The sequence below is a fragment of the Molothrus ater genome, chromosome 25 (genome assembly GCF_012460135.2).
Source record: "Molothrus ater isolate BHLD 08-10-18 breed brown headed cowbird chromosome 25, BPBGC_Mater_1.1, whole genome shotgun sequence".
Classification (NCBI taxonomy): domain Eukaryota; kingdom Metazoa; phylum Chordata; class Aves; order Passeriformes; family Icteridae; genus Molothrus; species Molothrus ater.
In genome coordinates, this window is record NC_050502.2 from 6,884,164 (window position 1) to 6,890,189 (window position 6,026).

A 6,026-nucleotide genomic window follows, 5' to 3' on the forward strand; every position below is an offset into this window, starting at 1 on the left:
CAATCCACACAAACAAATGCAATGTGTAACAGTTGAACCTGGAAACTAAACTGACCCAGGTAAAAAAGAAAAATTATCCTAATCATTGCAATTCCTGAGGCTGAGTGCTCCTCAGTTCCCCCACCAGAGCCAGGCTGCACATTGCCCCAGGCACGCTGTGCCCCCTCCCTTAGCCAGAAAAATGGGGTTAACTTTCCTAATACTGCTCAGCATTGTGCTGATGGGCAAGGATGTTCCACACAGGGGAAGTTTTCATGGAAGTTCCAAACTTGTAACAATAAGAGAGGCCAAGTCAGCAGGGACATTCACCTGCTTTTTGCTGGGGTCTGCTTTATGGCAGCCAGAGGCCACGCCAGAGGTCTCTGAGGAGCTGGGGTTTTCTCGGGAAGCAGTGAGATGTGTGGGCAAGGGAGCTGAGCAGGCTACAAGAGCAAAGTCTGAAGGAAGGTCAAAGGAACAGGATGGGATTAAGGCAAAGAAGATTATTCTGGTCCTAAGCCACCCATCGGCTACTGCACCAAAAGCATCTCTGAACAGGGATCTTACTCAATGGCCCTAGGAAATAATAGTTTAAGTGGGGAGAGAAATCCACTTTAAAACCAGTTTTGATGGGGGAACTGCTCAAAGAATTAAAAGAGCCTGCCACGGGCTGGATTAAGCACCTTCCTCCATGCCAAACCCCTGAGAGTGCTCATGCAGAAAAAGGACCTTCAGCAGAGCTGCCGCAAAGCCACAGCCAAGCCAAAAGGTGACATTTTATTGGAGATCTTGAGAGAATTACAGGAATCCCACCTCCCCACTGCCTAAACTGTTTCTTACAGAATTAAACCAATTTCCTGACAGCACAAGAGGGTTGTGCAGCACCTTCCCTGCTCTTGCACTGGAGCTGGTGTTTACCCAGGAGACTTCTGGTCTTCCCCCAGGCCCTTCCGAGACCCTCCGAATTTCAGGGAGACAATTTTCCCATCCTGGCTGTACTGAGGAATGCTGGCAGGTGAGCAGGAGGTCTGAGGCAGGCCCAAGGCATCCCGAGCCAGTGCAGCATCCGTCAGCACAGGCTCATCAACCGGGAAGAGCCTCTCATTTATCTTCATTACTGCTCCACCTCCTCTCAATTTACGACAGACTTGAAAAAAACGCTGCCCCCTCAGCCATCAATCCAAGCCTCCCTCCCACAGCAGGACACACTCCCTGGGCTGGGAGGGACCCAGTGCCTGGGGACCCGGGGTCAGCCGTCAACAAACACTTCTTCTTTTGCAGAGGACCCTGGGGGGTGTCTGTAGGAGATCTGTGGGCCAGCTTGATGAATGACACCTTAATCAATGGCTGCTGCCTAAATATATCCTCCTCTTGAATGCAGAGGTTCATATTTTAAAACAAAGAGGGAAACTCCTGAGGATAGGTTGTCTTTGGTTTATTGGCTTCCCCTCTTCCTGGCTTCATCACGGAGATGCTGAAATTGGATGCCTCCAGTGCTCTGTAGAGTAACCACAGCTGAGACAGGAAACCTCCCTAGTTCTGCCAGGTCCACCTGTGCAGCTGCATTCCTCTGTCACAGCAGTAAATAAGAGGAGTAAAAATACTTGGATCAAGTGCAAGTGCTACAGCAGTACCTGGAGCAGTCCTGGGACAGCCCACCGAGCTCAAGTCCACCTGACAGAAGAAGTGACAGTTTCTTCTGCTAAGGACTACGCAAGGCTACACTCATTTATCAACAAGCAATTAGCAGAAAACCACAGAACTGGAACAGAAATACACCAGTCAGCCAGAGCAAACTCCCAGTGCTTGCACAAGGTCCCTCTGCGGGCTAAAGGAAATTCAGACTGGTCAGTGCCCTACTGCAGATGAGCCCCATGGAAGTCCCCCTGAGCACCCTCATCCTTGGCAAGCAGCTGCTTTCCATCTCTCATTTCTGAAGGTTACAGTCTCATCAGGGAACACTCAGTCCCTCTCACAAACCCCTCTGAAGTAATCTGCCTAAAATGTGAGGGAGCCTTTCATGCAAGTTCATCTTCAAATTATCTTCCAGTCAAAAGCATGGCTGCACTCAAGGACAAGGTGCAGAATTAATTCCTTATGAGCTTCTGAATATATTACCTTCTCTGAAGCAGCTGGACAGGATACACAGGAGGAGGCAGAAGGCATTGGAAACATGGAATCATGTGCAGGGCCAGGAATTGGACTTGACATCCAAATGTTCCTTCTGGGTCTCTTCCACTGTCCAGGAGATTCTGATTCTGATTTTCTCCACGTGGGTGAGAACAGGCCTTAGCCCAGGTGATACCACCATTTTTTGGGATGGAGGTAACAGCAAGATCTGTAAATTCTTGAGCTCAGCAATGCAGGTGAACACATTGCCAAGCTACATCCCAATCCCAACACGCCCTTGTCTCCCCACGGGCCTTTTCTGCTCTCCATTGGGTTCCTAAAGGCACAGAAGGCTTTGCTCAGGTAGGTACCTGTGACCAGTGTAATCCATGGGGGATTACAAACCTGCCATAACAGACCCAGCCCTCAGGGGCAGATTTATTGTGGCATTTGGACTAACATTCACACAGCCTGTCTGTGCAAGCTTTCACATCCCATACTCCCGAAGCCGAGTCACGGAGGGCTGCTCCAGCTAGCAGCAGGGGGGTCACTGCTCTGGAATCACAGCCAGTGAGTCAAGGCAGGAGAATGCAATAGTCACATACTGTGTCACCCTGTTTTATAACTGATGAAAGCCCACAGCCAAATTAGCAAAGAAATCAAGAGGCTGTTAAGAGAAGGGTCCAGCCGATGAGGCCGCACTGCGATTGCACAACCCAAAGCATCCAGAGAAAAAGGAAAATGCTGCTGGCCAGAAAGAACCAATAGGGGAAGATCCCAGCGGAGGAACACGCTCATCGTGGTGGATGCACCCTGAGTGATGCCGTCAGCAAGGGTGTGTTATCTCGCTCTCCCCGATGACCAGACTCACTGAAGATCCCACCAAAGAGCACAACAGAGCAGTCGAGGCTGGCAATGAGGAGAATTCCAAGCACATGAGCAGCATCCCTGATCACGGCCTTGTCCCTCCAGTAAGGGCTGGGGCGTGCAGAGCACACCCTGCCAAGGAGGCTCCAGACAGGGAGGAGGCAGCCAGGAGACAGAGCTGGAAACGAAGCTGCCTTTACTCTTTATCCACCTTTACTGTAAGATGGGTGAATTCAGAGCACAGGACACTGAACACAGAAGCCCACTGTGATTGCTACTGTCATCCTGACTGATCTGTAGATATTTTTCCCCAAAGCAGGTGACAACAGCTCATCATCACCTCTGCAGCCATCCTAATGAAATGCAGACAAGAGGAGTCTGTCCCTCTTAACAGCAAAACAGGGCAAGCTGGGCACTGCTCAGAATCTGGTAGAGTAGGAATGCTGGACAAGAGGTTCAGGCTGGCTATCAGGAAAAGGTTCTTTCCCCAGAGGGTGGTCAGGCACTGAACAGGCTCCCCAGGGAATGGTCACGGCCCCTTGGCTGCCAGAGCACCAGGAGCCTTTGGACAGTGCTCCTCAGGCACAGGGGGGATCACAGGGGTGTCCTGAGCACGGCCAGCAGCTGGACTTGAACTCTGCAGGTGCCTTCAGCTATTCCATGATTCCATGAACCCCACAGTGCCCTGTGCCAAGAGCACAGCCCAGCTCACACGTGCTCCTGGCCTGCACAGCTGGGCCCATTCTGACACCTCAGCACAGCCTCACTGGCTCCCAAACACACACCCAAACATTAGTGCTTGGGAGGTGCTGCTCCCCTCACTGTCTCCCCTCTGAGCAGGGGGAAGGGCAACAGTAATTTATGTCTGGCCGAGCCCCATACATACATCTCCTTCCCCTAAGGGAGTCTGCTCTCATATTTAACCTCTTCATTCTGCTGGCACTGGAGGTGGATGATGCAGCTTGTGGAGAGGTGCAGGCACTTCCCTCTCCCCCTCCTCCTGGAATCTTCCTCTCACTTGTGGTCCTTGGGATTCACCCAACGTTTCTCAGGAAAAAGAAAAAAAAAAGAGGACCTCTAGACAAGTATGCATTTAATAAGCAGTGAGACAAATAAGCTCCAGTTATCCCAGCAGAATTACAACACCAGAGAACAATTTTCTGCATTCCTCTGAAGGCCTGAAGGAACCCAATTGCATGCTCTCAGGCTAAATAGGTACCAGACACCAAGCGCTCCATAAGCAAACAGAGCCCCCAAAGTGCAAAAATGAAATAAGTAAAAAGCTTCACATTACATATAAACCAGCCGTTTGCACCTTGTTATTAATGGTCTCAACTATGACCTTTACACCCTGCCTTGCTCAGAGTCATGGATCTATGAGGCTTGGCACCCTCACAACAATTCCAGGATGAGGAGCAGGGAATAAACTTGCCTAGCCAGTGCTGGAGAGATGCAGGAAGGGAACTGGCCTGTGACAAATCTGGATGGAGAACCACTCCAGGGCCATCTCCATATGAATTTGTCCCCATAACCTCAGGGACCAAGGTGTCTGACAGCATGAAAAGTCCTTCTGCCACAGACATACATGCATAAAAGCTACTAACAGGCATCTATTCCAATTTTCAAAAATGAAGGGCTCCCAGTATGGTAAATACCTGTCAGAGATTACTCCCCAGAATTCTGATGTGATTTATAGCCCACATGAACTAGGGCTGCAATGAACAGACCTTGTTACCCTGAAATATTTATTAGTCTGAACTGCCTCACCTCTGCCACATAAAGCCTTGTGGAAAAGCTATTGCCATCCCAATGGCTGTAAAGTCACCACAGCCCTTGTTTCAAAGAAGTTACATCAATATTCATCTTGTCCTGAGTAATAATTGTAATTTTGAATGCATATATACATACAGATGTATATGTGTATATACACACACAATTGATATGGTATTGCTAAGGTATGGGTCACGTGTCTGCTCCTAAGTGGCAAAGGAACACTTCCCAAAAACATGGACAATCCTGCATAGACAGCACTCCTTCCTAGGATTGCTGGCACTTCTAGAGACAGGAAGATTTTCATTACACAGCCTGCTGCCAGCTCTCCTTTCAGAACAAGCCCATCCCCTTTCTGTTACTGTTATGTCAAGGGAGGACAGTGAGAGAAAGCAGCTCTTGGGATGATACATGGGAGGCAGAGCTTCATTTATAACCCCACACAACTGCTGGAAAAGGTTCAACTTTAAAAAGCATTAGGCTGGTTACCTTATGGGCCTCTGCAGACCACGAAGTGAAATCACATGAACACAACAGGCCTATTAATCACCACAGTGATTCCAAGGTGAGAAACAGCCCCAGTGACCAACTGGAAAAAAAGTTGAGAAAATTACATTCTAGTAGTTAGGTAAGTCTAAAAAGACTGGTAGTATCTTTCTGTAGGGCTTCCCTTTTGATTCCTTGATGAATTCAAGTTAACCTGGATTTAAGTCCAGTCAACAGAAATATACAGTGGAGAGCAAACAATGGCATTTCTACCCAAGCAAGTATGTTTCCCTTCAGAGTTATAAATAAACTACATTTACATGAGATGCAGAGGTGACTTTCTGCTTCACAGAACTTGGTTTACAAAGTAAAGAAGGATTTGAAAACAAGCAAAAAGAAAAGTAATTAATTCTTCTTTTGCTCTAATGGGAGAGTAGAAATGGAAGTCACACCAATTACCTCAAACCACGTGGCTGCCACAGCCATCTTTTCACCTCTGCAGTAAGCAAACCCTCAGGGCTGCTCTGTATGTGAAGCAAATCCTTTGAAGAGTTTTCCACATCTCCATTCTCTTCAAGTCTTCATAACAACACTGAAACTACTTTGGACTAACACTTGAAGGTTCAGCTCTCCCAACAGACTCCCCTGCAGATACCACAACACTTTGGGCAGTTTCAGAAGCCATCCTGTCTTTCAAAATGCCTTGTCTTAAAGAATAAAAGATGCACAATTAAATCTAAAGAAGTAGTGTGAAACAGAGGAGTTTACCATCTCCTTGAGTAATGCAAGCTCATAAGATAGAGAAGAAACAAATC